The sequence below is a fragment of the Anolis carolinensis genome, chromosome 1 (genome assembly GCF_035594765.1).
Source record: "Anolis carolinensis isolate JA03-04 chromosome 1, rAnoCar3.1.pri, whole genome shotgun sequence".
NCBI lineage: Eukaryota > Metazoa > Chordata > Lepidosauria > Squamata > Dactyloidae > Anolis > Anolis carolinensis.
The window spans coordinates 359,184,740-359,201,681 of NC_085841.1; the positions used below are offsets into that span (position 1 = coordinate 359,184,740).

Genomic DNA, 16,942 nt, shown 5'->3' on the forward strand with positions numbered 1-16,942 from the left:
ATGAATTTTGCTGATGTCTCAGTAATTAGTTGGTGCTTACTTTGATTGCAGTCTTTGATTAGCAAAAGAATTTGTATTAGATGAGATCCTTGGTTAGTATGATTTGGTAAGAACAGGAATCAGGAAACTGGTTCCAGAGAGGATTATGAGACCTCTTCTGTGGCAAATGCTTCACATGCCTGCTTTTCAGGTTGCGTGGAATTTGTGCTCAAAAAAAATGCTTCTTGATTTAAGGCTAATTGTACATTTCTGGCATCTCTGTTTTCAAGCGTCCGAAGGGGTGAAAAGCTGTTTGACATCCTACAAACAGAAAAGACTGATATTTGAAGTTAGTGAATGCATTGCCTTCAGTTTGTTTGTGGGGAAGATGTGGACCTCTAGATATTCTTGGATTTCAACTCTTGTTGTTTCTTGCTGTGCTTGCTAAGGTTGATGGGAATTAGGTAAGGGTAAAGGTTTTCCCCTGTTATTAAGTCTAGTTGTGTCCGACTTTGGGGATTAGTGCTCATCTCCATGTCTAAGCCGAAGAGCTGGCGTTGTCCGTAGACACCTCCAAGTTCATGTGGCTGGCATGACTGCATGGAGCGCCGTTACTTTCCTGCCGAAGCTGTACCTATTGATCTCACATTTGCATGTTTTCAAACTGCTAGGTTGGCAGTAACGGGCTAGAAGCGGGAGCTCACCTCGCTCCCCAGATTCGAAACGCCGACTTTTTGGTCATTTAGGTCATCTGCTCAGTGGTTTAACCTGCTGCACCATCAAGGGCTCCTCATGGGAATTGCAGTCTACTAAAATTTAGGGGGGAACTAATTTTTTATCTTTGATATAGCACTTATTTGTAAATACTGTAGTTGTTAAACTGAGTGCAGCCACATGTGATTTCTCGACTGTACTGGCTTTCCTAATAGCATCTGGAAATATTGCCCAAATCCTATTGTAACCCCTATCTTAAGTAAAGCAGTTGAATTAGTTGGATTTGCTTATGTGTTGACTCCTTATTCAGCTATTGATCAAATGGGTGTAATTTAGTTGGGACTGGCCAATAGGATTCCAGCCATTGTCTCCTATAACAAGTCAGAAAGTTTTGTGACCAACAAGGGGATCCAAAGATGGTCACTTTTCCACCAGGCTGAACTACGGTATGTAGTGGGTGGGCTGCATTGAGCTTAGTACATCAGAAGTAGTACAATTTTTTTCTATTAGCATGGTTGTAATAGTGAATTACTTTATTGTTCTGAATCAGGACGAATGCATGCAAAATGTTGTTGCCAGCTGATATTTAAAGAGATGACTGGAATGCCAACTTAAATAAGTCTGTTTGTAGAGAAGGAGTAGGCTAAGGACTTGCTAGTTCCATTAAGCCTCATAGGTATTCCCAGTGTTTTATTTGTAGTGCATGCAAAATGCCTTTAGTTACGGACTTTTATTGTTGAAGTCTTTATTCAAATGGGCTTAGTCTGTTAAATGGTGTTAATAAAGTTTAATCACTTATTCAAGTTTAAGTCTTAGTTTGCCAAGTTGTTTGACTAAATGGACAAGTTTTCTCTTGGATAAGACTTTCCATGCTTCCTTAGAAAGAAACTGAATAAATGTGGCACTTAATACAGTCATACGGTGCGGCTGTTTATTTTAAATGCTTTGGGGTTTCTTAAATTGAATCATTTAAAGTTCTCTATGCTTATCTTGTAATATTTTCACTGTCTTTGTTCGGAATTGTTTCAAGCATATTTTTTGAAGCTAAATAAAGATTAAATAGGAGTGGCAGTCCTCCTAATTGCTCTTGGAATCCTTTTTGCCAGCTGTGTAGCTGTCTTCCGCTGAATTTCTCAGATTGTGTGCTGAATCCTTCTAATTAAAAGAATTCCCCTTTTCTGCTGAAAAGGAAGAAGATGGCAAAGCTGTGTTATTCTGAAACATGTAAATGTTGACAGTTCCTGAGAGTAAAAATCTTTAGATTCTTTTTTAAAGCAAATGTTGTCCCTAATACTTACAAAGAGCCTTTAATGCTTGCCTGTTAACATTTCCACCCTGTGTCTCTGATGGTTTTGTTGTTGTTTCTTCCTTATGGTGACTGTAAGGCGAACTTATCCTGAGTTTTCTGGGCTGATAGTGTGTGGTTCACCCAAGGTCACCCAGTGGGTTTCCATGGCCAAAAGAAGAATTGAATCCTAGTCTCCAAAGTAATGGGGTGCAACTATATTGTACAATTAATACAATTTAACACCACTTTAACTGTTGTGGCTCAGCTTTCCGGTGACAGGAAAGCTGACAGGACTGCTGACTGAAAGGTCGGCGGTTCAAGTCCAGGTGCGGGGTGAGTTCCTTCTGTCAGCTCTAGCCTCCCATGTGGGGACATGAGAGAAGCCTCCCACAAGAATAGTAAAACATCAAAACATCCGGGTATCCCCTGGACAATGTCCTTGCAATTCTTGTCAATGTCCTTGTCCAATTCTCTCACACCAGAAGCAACTTGGCAGTTTCTCAAGTCGCTCCTGACATGAAAAAAGTGCTATGGAATCATTGGAGTTGTAGTTTTACAAGTTCTTCAGCCTTTTCTGATCAAGAGTGGTGGTGCCTCACCCAAACTATAACTCTCAGGATTCCATAACATTGAGGTATGGCAGTTAAAGTGGTGTCAAACTGTGTTAATTCTACAGTGCTGATACATCCATAGTCCAATGTTTAAAGCATCACACCATGCTGGCTATAACCTTTAAATACATACTTTTAGAAATGACAGAATGGCCTTTTAAGAAAACATCCAGCTTCCTTTAGAGAGATAATTTTGAGAGCCCTGCCATGTGTCATATCATCTAAAAGAGGAACTAGATTCGCTCAGGCTTGCATCAGATGGCATGAGGGTGTCACAGTAGTCCTTTCCTTGCTGTTCTTCTCATGCTGCGCTCCACCTATTTCTGTTCTGAAGATAAGATGACCATAGGTCAAAGTACTTTCAATTGTTACTTGAACTGGATTACAGTGAGTATAAACTCAGCTGTTTGCATTACTGTAAATCAACAAAACTTTTTCCATCTTTCCCCCATGAAAAAGTTTTTATTCCTTGCTTGAGTATGCAGGAAGGGAGGCAAGGAAGTTATTTTCTCTGGCTGGGATAGGAGTGGCATGAGAAGTGGTTGTTGAGGCATGTTTTTCCTGGAAACAATTTTTAAAGACATGGTTGTCATCAGAGAATACACAATTGTGGCTTCATTGTTGTCAAGATCCTTGAAAAAGTCAAGAATATAGAGAAAGAGATGAAATTGTGCTGTTGCTTAACAAAGTAAAAGTTAAAGCCATTTTGGGTTGCTGTGACTTTTCCGGGCTGTATGGCCATGTTCCAGGAACATTCTCTCCTGACATTTCACCCACCGATGCTCAGAACCAGAAAAATATTCCGGATTCCTAGTACTGTACTTAAAAAAATCTATTTAAAGCAAGCCCTTACAATATTATAAATAGTGAAGGTGTGTTTGTGGTGTGTGTGTGGGGGATAGTTTTCTAAATCTCGTAATATTTTAGGAATCTTGTGGGATCCTAGTTTCCTGATTTTTCTGAACCTTCTCCTCTGTGTTTATTAGTGCAGTGCTTTTGTATGGAATAATAATAATAATAATAATAATAATAATAATAATAATAATAATAATAATAATGGAATTGCTGTTCATTTTGTGTAGTTTCATTTGTGTCATCTCATTTTCGTATTTGGTTCCCGCTAACGAAAATGGGTCACCTATACAACACGAATTTTCGTCTGGCTAACAAAAACACGAAAAATTTTGTGCCATTGGCAACAATGGGAGGGCTTCCGAGGCTCCCCCCTCAGTTTTTGGGCTAGAGAGGTGAAAATCGCCGCACATAGAGGGCATTTCGATCCCTTTTAGCCCACCAACTTTTAGAACGTTTGGATCTTCCACAGAGTACTATTATTATTATTAATATTATTATTATTATTGTTATTGTTAACACTCATTGGCACACACCAGAGGTAATGCGGAGGCTTTCCTCTCCCAGGCTCAGCTTAGATTCCCACAGTAGCTAGCGATCATTCTTTATATATATGTATAAAATTAACACCCATTGGTACACATCAGCTGTAATGGGAAAGCAGTCCTCTGTCAGTAGCTGGTGATTGTTCCAGGACAGAAATGAAAGGAAACTGAAAGTAAGCACGATGACGGTGTGGCTTTCATTTTTGTGTCACCTCTTGTTTCCTACGAAAATGTCATTTGTTTTGTGTAGACGAATGGTCGAAACGAAATGATAGCACGAAGGAAATGAAGGAAAATTTTTCACACACATCTCTAGTGTTTATACTATACCCATATATTGTGTTGGAAATTATTTTGGAGTGAGGTTACTTACTCACTTCCTTGTGATAACACACGTTACTGTTGAATAATATTCCATGAGTTGCTCATTTGTATTTCATTGCTGTCAGTTCCACTGAAAGGTCACTGTTAATATGTATGGTGTTTATATAGTAACATGAGCAAAAGCCAGACCCCTGCCCTGAAGAGCTTACAGTCTAAATATATATGATGGAAGGTCGGGAAAGCAAAGGGTAGCAAGGGATGCTGATAAGCAAATGCAGTCATGCTTAAGAGCTTGTTTGAGTTGGGGATTATGACTAAAGGGATGAATCAAAGGCTCCTGGAGGATGCATACATCTTTTTAGCTACTATTCTTAAAAAAAAAAAGAGAGAGAGAGAATACTTATAATGCTACTTGTTCATGTTTTATTCAGCTGCTATAATTCTAGTCACTTCTATTTAGATTTCATCAATACCCAGGAACTAGAAAGGAGCCTCTTTTAGAATCTAGACCAGTGGTTCTCAATATTTTTTTTCATTAGGGACCACTTTGACCAGGGACCACACTCCAACATTCGTACCAAAAGAGTTATCAATCAGTTTTTGGTCAACTTTAGATTTGGTTTGGTTATTTGGGGTGCTGATTCAGAAAATTGCATTGGATAGACCACATCAGCTCTAGTGTCTGATACAGAACATATGCCATCCAGTAGTCCCCATCTGCTTGCCCACAGAAAACCATATTTAACAATCTATAATAAATAATAATAAAACTTTATTTATACCCCGCCACCATCTCCCCGTGGGGACTCGGGACGGCTCACAACGTTACAAAAGTAACAGCACAAATACATTAAACAATATACACAGTTTAAAACACAAGAAGATGATAAAACAGAAGTTAAAACAAAGGTTTATATAACAGTAATAATATCAAACAACCACCAATGCAAATCCGTCAACTTCAAAAGTGGGGGGGGGGGGGACACTATAGCAGCAATATAAGATAAAATCATTAGATTAAAATACCCCAATCTAGAGCTGATGTGGTCTATCTAATGCAATTTTCTGAATCCGTGCCCCAAATAATCCCAGGAACAGGCCTAGAAATGAAGACACCAAGAATCTTTTTTTGTTTGGGCTGTGTTATTATCCATAGTAGTAACGGTAAAGCCATGGACCATATTTTGGTTCTTGTGGACTACAGGTTGGGAACCACTGGTCTAGACACACATACCATATTGGAGATAAACTTTGTGATGTGTGTAAGAATATACCTTTTTAAAAAATTGTTAGGTAAGCTACCAGAAAGACAAGAATTCAGTGATTAAAACCCTATCAAACTAGGACCAATATTTTTAATTGCTGTATTGTGTTATTTTGTTTATACCTCATCTTTCCCCAAAGGTGACTTTTCCTGATTTTAGGCTGATTGGACATTGGAAAATAAAAATAACTTTTTCTAATTATGAGGCCATAAAAGAAGAGCCCAACCCCCAGAGTCAGAAATGACTGGACTTAACGTCAGGGGAAAACCTTTACCTTAAAATAAAAGCTTCAACTGTCATGGGAGGTATAGATGCTGAAACTTAGTTCATTAAGGAGAAGAAAGATTGGGGTTATACATTTTTAGGTATCTGTTTGAGAATTTTTAATATTAACGTGTTTCAGGGAGCAGAAAAAGATACTGTCTCATTATCTTCATAATAGAATTCAAATTTGAACCTGTGTTCAGATATCATTAAAAATAAGCCACCAAACAAAGGTTTTTGATTTGTTCAGCCCCCTTCTCTGCAAATGAGAAGTTATTTGAATATGGAAGCCAGCAGTTTGGGTCATCCATGGTAAACCCGGATTCCTATGGAGATGTCCTATTGTGGTGACCAAAAATGCACACAGTTTGGTGTCCAGGTGTGCCCATCGTAATGCCCCTATCATGTAGATATCTGGTGAAAGTTGACCATAGCATCATTTTGGAGGTCTATTATTTATTTTGTTGTTGTGTTGTTTATTCATTCAGTCATTTCTGACTCTTTATTTAATTTATGGTCTAAGTCCTCCAGAGCAATTCTATGGTATTTAAAGCTCTTTGTGTATAAATGAAACCCCATCCAATATTTGTTTTTTTGTGTCAGAAGCAAATTGAGAATACAGCTATAATGTATGAAAACCACGAACAAAATTAAAAACTTGGCATTTTGCTAAATTTCCTTTGCCCAAAAGCTGGCCACTTCAAGTGCCTCTAGTGTCGCTGCAAGAAGGTCCTCCGTTGTGCGTGTGGCAGGGCTCAAAGTACATTATAGTCAGTGGTCTGTGGTTTTCTTTTCTCCACACTCGAATGCCATGGACACCACTTTGTAGCCCCATTTCTTAAGATTGGCTCTGCATCTCGTGGTGCCAGAGCAGTTTGTTCATTGTCTTCCAAGTTGCCCAATCTTCTGTATGCCCAGGAAAGAATTTCTCATCCAATATCAGCCACTGATTGAGGTTCCGGGTTTTAGCCTGCCACTTTTGTACTCTTGCTTGCTGAGGTCTTCCTGCGCGTATCTTCGTAGACCTTAGGAAGCTGTTTCTTGATTTAAGTCGTTGGCATGCTGGTTGATATCCAATAGAGGATGGGCTGGAGATGTTAATGTCTGGTCCTTTCATTGCTGGCTGCTACTTTCCATCAAATACCAGGTGGTGCAATAACAGCTAAACAGTATAATTTCTCCAGCAGTGTTGGGCATAGACATCCTATGATAATGCAGCATGTCCACTGTTTTAACGTGTTGAGATGTATTCCAAACTGGGCTTTTGTACTCAGCAACCCCATTCAATGAGCTTGCGTAACAAGCAGGCCTCTTGTAATTCAGTGAATCCAGATTCCAGAGGACTTTTCTTTCCAAGTTTGTTTTCATTTCTGGAATTGATATAATCCCTGATCAGACATGATTTTATTCATATCAAAACCACAGACAGTAACAATTCCTTCATGTCACTTTGAGCCATGGTTTAGCTGTGGTTTGTTTATTGAACTGTGCCTTCTCCTACAGATGACCAAATAAATGTCAGTTGCGTTTCTCCATTTCTGGTCTGTCTCTCTCCTGCCTCTTTTGTTAATTCCTTGCAGGCACATAGAAAAATAAGACAAGGGGAGGTCACAGTTTTGGTTTCAGACATAACAGTAAGCTGTAATTTTAAAAAAGCCAGAGTTCATAACCCAGCAGGAAACCTTGACTTTTAGTTGTAGTCAGCTATTGTCTAACAAACAATGATTTGTTGACGTAGATAGGTTTGGACTTGAGTACAGAACAGAATTCAGTAAACCACATGTATTTACTATTATGTTCATATCCACCCATGCAGGGAATTCCTTTAACCTTATTTAATTGTGAGAATAAATGGAAATGAGAACAAGGCCAGATTCTGGCCCACCAAAAGCTGGATATTTTCTTGAATTTGTGATATCTCTGATAATCCTACTCTAACTTGCAGCTATTTTGACTTCATTTTAATGGAAAAAACAAAGGGTCAGGTTAAAAAACATTTTCATGTCTTTTAAAAAAAGTGTTTCTTTCACTCTTTTGCTAGGTGATTGCTCCACATTTTAACTAAGAAAGTTTGTGAACTGCTTGGTGCCCATTTCTGCACTTGCTTTGCTTTGTAAGGGAACCAAATGTAACTACCAGAGGCAAAGAGTGCGTAATTGCTCTGTGGCAACTATCTGGACATAATGAGTACTGTAGCGTAATTAGATTATATTTGAATGAATAAATAAATTCTTCAAAATGAATTTGGAGGCATATTAGTGTATCAAATAAAGGCTTGGAGAGATGCTTTGAGTTTATATCAGTGGAAGCAACATTCAATGGAAAGCATTGTAATGGGGTGATCACAGAAGGCTTCTGCAATTTGTGCTGCTAGCCGACGACAATCCACCAGAAACAGGACAGCCTTCCTGTGTTAGTCAGAGTCATGTATTTTCATGATGTTTCCAACAAGATGAACATATCTAAAGGTTTTCTTCATAAGATTTGTTCTGGAGGAGTTTGCTTTTGCTTTCTTCTGAGGCTGAGAGAGAGTGACTTGCCCATAGCCACCCGGTGGGTTTTCCATGGCTAACTGGAGTTTCTTGATTCATAGTCCAATGTTCAGACTACTACACCACAGTGGCTCTTGTTCTGGCTTGGCTGCTTGAGCGTTCAAGTCAGAACCCGGTGGCTAGATGTGGACACCCTTGGCCTTAATTTTTGCCAAATAACATCATAGTGGGGAAAGTAATATGGCTTTTGGGCATTTGGTTTAAAAAGAGGGTGGGGATGCTTTGGCAGGTCTTAGTTGTGGATCTGAGTAAGATTGGAATCCTAATACCTGCCTGAAAGTGGTGCATAACCTACCTTGCCTACCCAGTGACATGGCCAGTAGATTTCATGTATCTTGATGAATCCCAAATTGCACACACATTTAAAAACTTTTGTGTCTACACTAGAATTGTTTCTCCCATGTTTCATTTGTCCTTTGTGCCACACCATGGGCTGGATTGCATAGGATAAACTTTGGTGGGGGAAAAGACACTTCCTTTTGAGCTGAATTTATTCAGGTGGTCTATATGTCTATTACCTACACACTTCCCCTGAAGACACAGGTTCGCAGTCTGGGGGTTCTCCTGGACTCATCACTGAGCCTGGAACCCCAGGGTTCAGCGGTGGCCAGGGGAGCCTTCGCACAACTTAGACTTGTGTGCCAGCTGCGCCCATACCTTGGGAGGTCTGACTTGGCCACAGTGGTCCACGCTCTGGTTGCATCCCGTTTGGACTACTTCAACACTCTCTACGTGGGGCTGCCTTTGAAGACGGCCCAGAAGCTCCAACTAGTACAACGAGTGGCAGCCAGATTAATAACGGGAGCGGCATACAGGGAGCGTACCACCCCCCTGCTAAGCCAGCTCCACTGGCTGCCAATATGCTGCTGAGCCCAATTTGAAGTGCTGGTCTTGACCTAGAAAGCCCTAAACGGTTCTGGCCCAAACTACTTGTCCGAGCGTCTCTTCCTATGAGCCAGCAAGATCCTTAAGATCAGGGGTCCCCAAACTAAGGCCCGGGGGCCGGATGCGGCCCTCCAAGGTCATTTACCTGGCCCCCGCCCTCATTTTTATAATATAATATTTTTATATCAGTTTTAATAATATAATATATTGTATATATTTTGTAGTCAATGTTTTCAATATATCATGATATTTTGGTGCTAAATTCGTAAATATACATACAATATATTATACTAGCTGCGCCCCGCCACGCGTTGCTGTGGCAAAGTGGTGGTGGTATTGGTTAAAAATTGTTGTGTAATTTTTATATGACGTTATTTGCCTTTTTTTAATTAATTTTATTGTAAGTTATATTGTTATTTATTATATTTTATTATTTTCTTGTATTATTTTTAGTTATTTTCTGTTATTATAGTATTTTATTGTATTAATTTTTAGTGTTTTTTATTATTTTTTATTGGGTTGCTAGGAGACCAAGTTGGAGGAGCTTAGCCTTCTAACTGGCAGCAAATAAAAGCAATTATTCCTCTCTCTCTAATTAGGACTTTATTTTTCTTTTTTTTTGTTGTTGTATCAACCTAGAGGCGTGGATGATGGGTTGTGTTGTCAAATTTCGAGGTTGGGGGGCCTGTAGTTTTGTTGTTTTTTGGGTCACCGTGATGCCATTACTCTTTTATATATATAGATTATATGACTAATATTGCTATATTATTAGTAACATTGCATGATATAAATATACAATTGTAATAGTGAATTATAATTATTACTACATTGTATTACATCATAATATTATGATTAATATGACATGTATATACAATATATTATAATATAAGTATAGTATAATATTATTATATATTATTATATCATTAAATTGATACAGGAGACATGGTGGAAAGAAGTTTTCTTCATTCTGGTCCAGAATGGCAGTTAGACCTTGGGGAGGGGGGGAATATTACATACAATATAATAATAATATATTATTATTATATGTAATATTATATTATATTATAATAATATAATATTATATTACATATAATATTGATAAAAAAATTATAATGTTATACAAAATAATACTAATAATACCATATAATAATATTTATATGTTATATATTACATATAATATTACAGTATAGTGGTATAGTTCAATATATTAATATATTGCTAATATTGTGCTATGCTAATAATATAATATATTGTATTGTACATATAATTTGTAAGCCACTCTGAGTTCCCTTTGGGGTGAGAAGGGTATGATACAAATGTAGTAAATAAATATAGTAAATAAATAAATAATAAATAAATAAATTTTAGACTTAGGCTCGCCCAAAGTCTGAAATGACTTGAAGGCACACAACAACAACAACAACAATCCTAATTAACTTGACTATCTCATTGGCCAGAAGCAGGCCCACAGTTCCCATTGAAATCCTGATAAATGTATGTTGGTTAAAATTGTTTTTATTTTTAAATATTGTATTACTCTTTCATTGTTCTTGTTCTTGTTGTTTTTGCACTACAAATAAGACATGTGCATCGGAATTTGTTTGTATTTTTTTTTCAAATGATAATTTGGCCCTTCAACAGTCTGAAGGATTGTGGACTGGCCCTCTGCTTAAAAAGTTTGGGGACCCCTGCTTAAGATCATCTGGAGAGGCCCTGCTCTCGGTCCCACCTGCCTTGCAGGCGCGGCTGGTGGGAACAAGAGGCAGGGCCTTCTCAGTGGTGGCTCCCCGGCTGTGGAATGCCCTCCCCAGTAGTGTTCGACAAGCTCCGACTCTCCTAAGTTTCAGGAAAGCCGTGAAGACATGGCCATGTACTCAAGCGTTCGAAGAGTAACATCTGAGATCGATATGACTTGAATCAAGGTGCACACAAAGGTGTTAGTGGATGAATTTAACTATACATGCATTTCAAATTTTATAATTCATGGTTTAATAGAGTCTAAGTAGTTTTAATTGATGTGATACTGTTTCATTGTTTATTAATATGTCGTTTTCTTGAATGTATTTTGGGCAATGTAATTTGCCGACTGTTGTAAGCCGCCCTGAGTCCCTACGGGTGAGAAGGGCAGGGCAAAAATGGTGTAAATAAATAAATAAATATTTCCCACTTCCCTTTTCAAATAATGTGGTGACATTATGTGACAGGTGGGTCAATGTGGTACAAGTAGTTTGTGAGTGTCCTTAAATCCAAATTTCCTTTGCAAGTCATCAGTAGTGTGCTGATCTATTTTAATTTTTCTGTACTCTTCTGACTTATTGTGTCTCTTTCATTCTTCTTTAAAAATTCAAGAAATCCAGACTTCGTTCTTAAAATCACTTCTAATTGCATTGCTCTTGGCAGTGGGTTTCCCCAGTTGATGCACAGACCATGTTTCCATGTGTATGAATAGTTGACATCAATATAAACTGTAGTAGGATTGAGAGAGGAAAGCAGAGGGAACAGATGAGTGGCATTTGAGGTTGGCTCCTGATTGGTAAATCATAGTTTGCAGACAGTTGTTATATCCATATCAGATTGGAGAGAGGATTATTTTTAAGCAAATTGAAGTGCTTTGGCTGAACATGCTTGCACTTGTTCTTCAGCATGCTCCAGTAGATGGTATGATTATATGGAATCCTGTTGCTCAAGAAGTGGCAAGTGTCTCAAAACCCGTGTGTTTCCTTTTAGTCGGATTCAGTCCATATGGCTTTGGTCAGTTGCATACCTATTAACTGTGATGGACAAATTAGAAGTTATCTTGACACAAGTGGCAACATTTGTCCAAGCTCAAAATTAATTTATAGAGGAAATGTAGAGAAAACCTGACTATTGCATTCCAGGATATACTTGATACCTTATTATGAAGAGCTTTCTCGAGTCAGTGTGGCATAGTGGTTTGAGCATTGAACGCCAATGCCGGAGAACAGGGAACATACTCTTAGTCTCAGAAAGCCCCATCATAGATTTGCCTTGAGGTCACCATAAGTTGGAACCACTGAAGACACAGAACAACATCAACAACAAAACAGCTTCATTAAAAAGTGTTTAGGATTTAATCACTGATGTGTTTTTTCTTTATAGTCTCTGCATTGACAATAGGACTAAGAGAGCAGAAGGAAAGAACACAGATATGGCCTTAAAAGTCATCTTAAATACATTGACATGCAAATGTCATGTTAGCAGAGGCACCATCAATACTTCAGACTGTATGTATGTTTTTTTCTGCAATAAGAGGCCTTTGAAATCTCACTTAAGACTGTTAAAAGCCAGCAATGTCAATATTTGCAGCAGTAAACTTTATTAAGTTCAGTAGGGGTTAGTCACAAATAAATGGACACAGAATTAATTTTTTGTAATACAGTTTGCTCTCCATATATATTGCTTGAATATAGATAATGTTTAAATCCCAAAAGGAAATCTTGGTTTTGCCATTTTATATAAGAGGCACAATTTTACTTACTACAGTATTTTATATAATGGGACTTGAGCATCTATGGATCTGAGCGTCCAAATCTCAGTGGGTACCAAGGTGCTTCCTTTTCAGCCAGAGAACTTGTGTAACTAATAGAGCAGAGGTTTGGGGCCAAGCAGACATTTGGGAATTTCCTGCCTACAAATTTCCAATCGTAGCAAGAAGGAAAGGATAAATTTCCAGTGTGGAGAAGTTGTGTTAAACCCCTGAACTCCAGCTGCAGTTAGTGCCTTGGAATTTGGAATGAGCTGGACAGGAGAGAGGTTGAGCAGAAGGAGGAAAGCAGCAGAAAATGTGAGTCTCAGAATGAAAAGCAGAGGTGGGACTGGGAACTGAAGGAAGGCTTGGCTTTGTCTGGCGAGAAGGAAGTGATAAATCAACTCTGTTCCTCAGTCAGTTTTTGCAAGTGAGTTGCCTATGCAGAGGTTGCAAGTTCAGACCTTTTAACTAACCATTGCAAGGAGGGAAGGCATTTTGGCACATCAATAATGTGTGCGTAGGGCAGGGGAGGGAGGGAGAGAGGAACAACCAGGGGAATGGAAAACCAACTCTCCTATAATTTACCCAAATTGCATGTTGCTCATCCAGGCAAAGAAATGGCTCTCTGTTTCATAGCTGCAGTCTTTCCTTGCTCTTATTTGAAGAAGGAACTGAAATGCAGCAGGGTGAGATGGCCTCCTCAGTCTGGTTTCTCCACATAGTTGTGTGCTTTCAAGTCACGTCCAGTCTAAGGCTTCCACTGGGTTTTCCTGGTCAGAATAGTTTTGCCTTTGCCTTTCTCTAAGGCCGAAAGAGCGTGGCTTCCCTAAAGTGGCTTTCAGTGACCGAGTAAGGATCCGAACCTCGTCTTTGGAGTCATACACAACATTCAAACCACTACGCCATGCCGGATCTTAACTTTTGAGGTTTCACTGCATCTGATGAAGTAGACCAGGCCTGTACAATCTGCGGCCCTCCTGGTGTTTGAAACTCCACTTGCCAGCTTGTCAGAAATTCTGGGAGCTGAAGTCCAAAAGACCTGGATGGTCATAGGTTGTATGGGTCTGAAGTAGACTAAAGGTATGTCTATATTATAATTATAATACAGATTGATATCAGTTTAATTGCCATGGGTCAATGCTATGGAGTCTTGGGATTTTCACATTGGTGAGGCATCAGGACATTTTGGCAGAGAAGGCCTTGTGAAACAAGTCATAACCCAACACCCAAGCCATTGCACCATGCTGGCTCCATGTAGCCCTGCCTGAAACTCAGAATATTCCAAGGAAGTTGTTAGATTTATCTCTTGCCCTGTGGCACGAGAGAGAAATAGCTCTTTCCTTAGAATTGCAGCTTTGATTTCCCCTTCCCACTCACAATCGTTGTTATGATTGAGCCTCATGGCTCTGTTACTGACAGACGTGGGCGTAAGACTCCTCGAGAGTCAGATACTCTCGAGGAGCGAGAGAGAAAAAGACTGCGAGACATATTTGCAGCACCATCTGACGAAGAGTCTTTCGAGGGGTTTACGGAAAGAATGGAGGAGGGGCTGGTTAGCTCAGAGGAGGATGAGATGGATTGGACTCGGGTAAGGGAGGAATTGGGTGCCACTGGCCATGATGGGACAGAAGATGAATGGGGACCTTCAGGATTAGACCCATGGCTTAGCTGGAGGGATGGGACGGGATCCACAGCTGGAGATGCTGTTGGGCGTAGTCAGAGGTGTTCCAGCTCTGACGAGGAAAGTGATGAGGAAACGCCCGGGTTAAGGAGGACAGCTGACAGTGATGAGGATTTGTAACTGGCATAAAATAGGGCTTGGGAGCAATTGCAAATTGCGTTGGGCAAGGTAATCTGGGCAAACGCTTGGGATCCGTGTGTGTGTGGGACGCTTCCCTGAAGACTTGTGTGCTTTCCTGTGCTGAGACGTAAGTTGTTTGGAATCCAGGGTCAGACGGCGGGAGGAATTGTGTGGGCATTTGTTTGTGCAAACCTGTGCTTACTCTTATTAGCTTGACCTTCCGTCGTCTTCTTGACGGACGCCATCTCCTGCTTTGAGAACTCGGACTGAACTGACCACGGCTTGTCTTCCCCCCTTCTTGGACTTGGAAAAACTACAAACGTCTGCTTCTGGCTTTGATCTACGGAACGGAACTGGTCTACTCTACTGCTAAAATCCCTGGCTGATTTGTTCGTGTTGGAATCCTGTCTGCTGTGTGTGTGGGAGCGACGCAAGTTACTCTAAAAACAGTGTTGGCAGCAGAGAGGAATCTGCTGCCAATTAGTTGCATTCTTTGTATCTTTTGTTCCTTGGCTTTCGTTTTGTTTATACCCAGGCTGAAGAAAGCAGTTTGTTTTTACCCGGATTAAACTCCGGTTTAATCCGGTTTATCTTTTGAACATTTACTTTTGCCCCTTTTTGCTCCTAAAGGCAAAAATTGCCTGGCCCTTGTGTTTTACGGGCATTTTTGAGTTCTGTAATCTAATAAACTCTGTTACTTTGAATCTTGTGGCGTTCTGTCCTTGACAGATTGCCCAACGCCCATAAAAGGTTTATTGCAGCAATAAACCCGTCAGGAAGACGATGGATGAGTTAAGGGTCAAATTAGACCAATTGCAAACGGCTTTTACCGTTAGCCAAACAGCTAATGCCGTGAAAGGACATGTTTTGACTCCTGAACGCTTTGACGGAACCAGGTGCAAGTTGCCAACCTTTTTGGCACAAGTGGAGCTTTATTTTTCTCAGCTCAGTGCTCATGCTTTTCCTACAGACACTAGCAAGGTGGCCTTTATTTTGAGTTTGTTGACCGGTCCCGCAGGACAATGGGCCACTAATTTAATTTTGGGAAATGACCCAGTCAAGGACAATTTGAATAATTTCAAAAAGTTGTTAACTGATACTTTTGGGGATCCTCTCCGCACGGAGAACGCTGGGTGGGCTCTGTATCGGTTGAAACAGGGAAAGGGGACTGTTTTGGATTACTTAAATAAGTTTAACCTGTATCGCCACCAGCTGGATTGGGGGGAAAATGCATTCATGCTTTTATTTACTGCCGGGTTAAGTGATATGCTCCAGGATGAATTAGCACGCTTGGAGCCGGCTGAAAGCTGGGACGCCTTAGTAGCTAAGGTGCTGCGTTTAGACGCAAGGTTCGAGGCTCGTAAACATTCAAAAGCAATGTGTGCGCCACCCATGCATGTAACCAGGGCACCTGTGGGGATGGGGGATGAGCCCATGGAGCTTGGGGTCTTTAAAAAGCTGTCTACAGAGGAAAAGAGCCGTAGGAGGCAGCTGGGCTTGTGTTTGTACTGTGGGAATGCTGGGCATTTTGCCAAAAATTGTAATGTGAAACCTTCCCAGCTTTCGGGAAAAGGCCAGCCCTAGTGCGACGTGAGTCCAACGCACTAGGGCTCCTCAAGCAGTCAACTGAGGGGAGGAAGCATGTTTTCGTACCCATTACATTATCTGTTGGGGGAAGGGAACTTGTTTCTACTTTGGCACTGCTGGACTCAGGGGCTACGGTCTCTTATGTAGATATTGAGTTTGCTAAGAAGCATGGCATTCCTAGAGTGCGCAAGGCATGCGACGTGTGGGTGGAAGGAGCAGATGGGAGACTGCTGGAGACTGGGGTGGTTAACCAGGAAACCTCAGCAGTAACGTGGGAGGTGCAGGGAGTAACGGGAACGTTTGTGTGGGATATTACGAGCTTGCCTAGATATGATGTGATCCTGGGGATGGATTGGCTAGCTGTAGTAAACCCACAAGTAGATTGGGCAACACGTAAAGTGATCTTAAAGAGGCAGGATTGTTGCACTTTAAATGTTACTCATTCTGATATGGAGGGAGTGCCTGCTGAGTATGGGGAGTTCTCTGATGTATTTTGTAAAAGAGAAGCGGACAAATTACCACCGCACAGGCCATATGATTGCGCCATCAAGTTGGCAGAAGGTGCGAAACTGCCAGCAGGGAGGCTGTATGCCTTGACTGTACCGGAAAGGCAAGCTTTGCGGGAGTTTCTAGATGAAAATTTAGCCAAGGGGTTTATTCGCCCATCTAGTTCTCCAACTGCGGCACCAGTATTCTTTGTAGCCAAAAAGACTGGGGAACTTAGGCTGGTCTGCGACTATCGGATCCTAAACAAATACACCATTCGGGATAGGTACCCGCTCCCT

General features: G+C 40.4%; 1 protein-coding gene across 11 annotated transcripts in view; it reads left to right on the forward strand.

Annotated features, from left to right (window-relative positions):
• ktn1 (kinectin 1) overlaps positions 1–16,942 on the forward strand; it is a 154,167-nt gene that overhangs the window by 11,450 nt on the left and 125,775 nt on the right. Inside the window, exon 1 of one of the 11 annotated variants that reach the window (XM_062968627.1) lies at positions 12,400–12,524. The exons of the other annotated variants lie outside the window; for them this stretch is intronic. The gene's annotated coding sequence lies outside the window, so the exon portion shown is untranslated. Of the gene's footprint in view, positions 1–12,399; positions 12,525–16,942 lie in introns of those variants that run through there. 11 annotated transcript variants of the gene reach the window in all.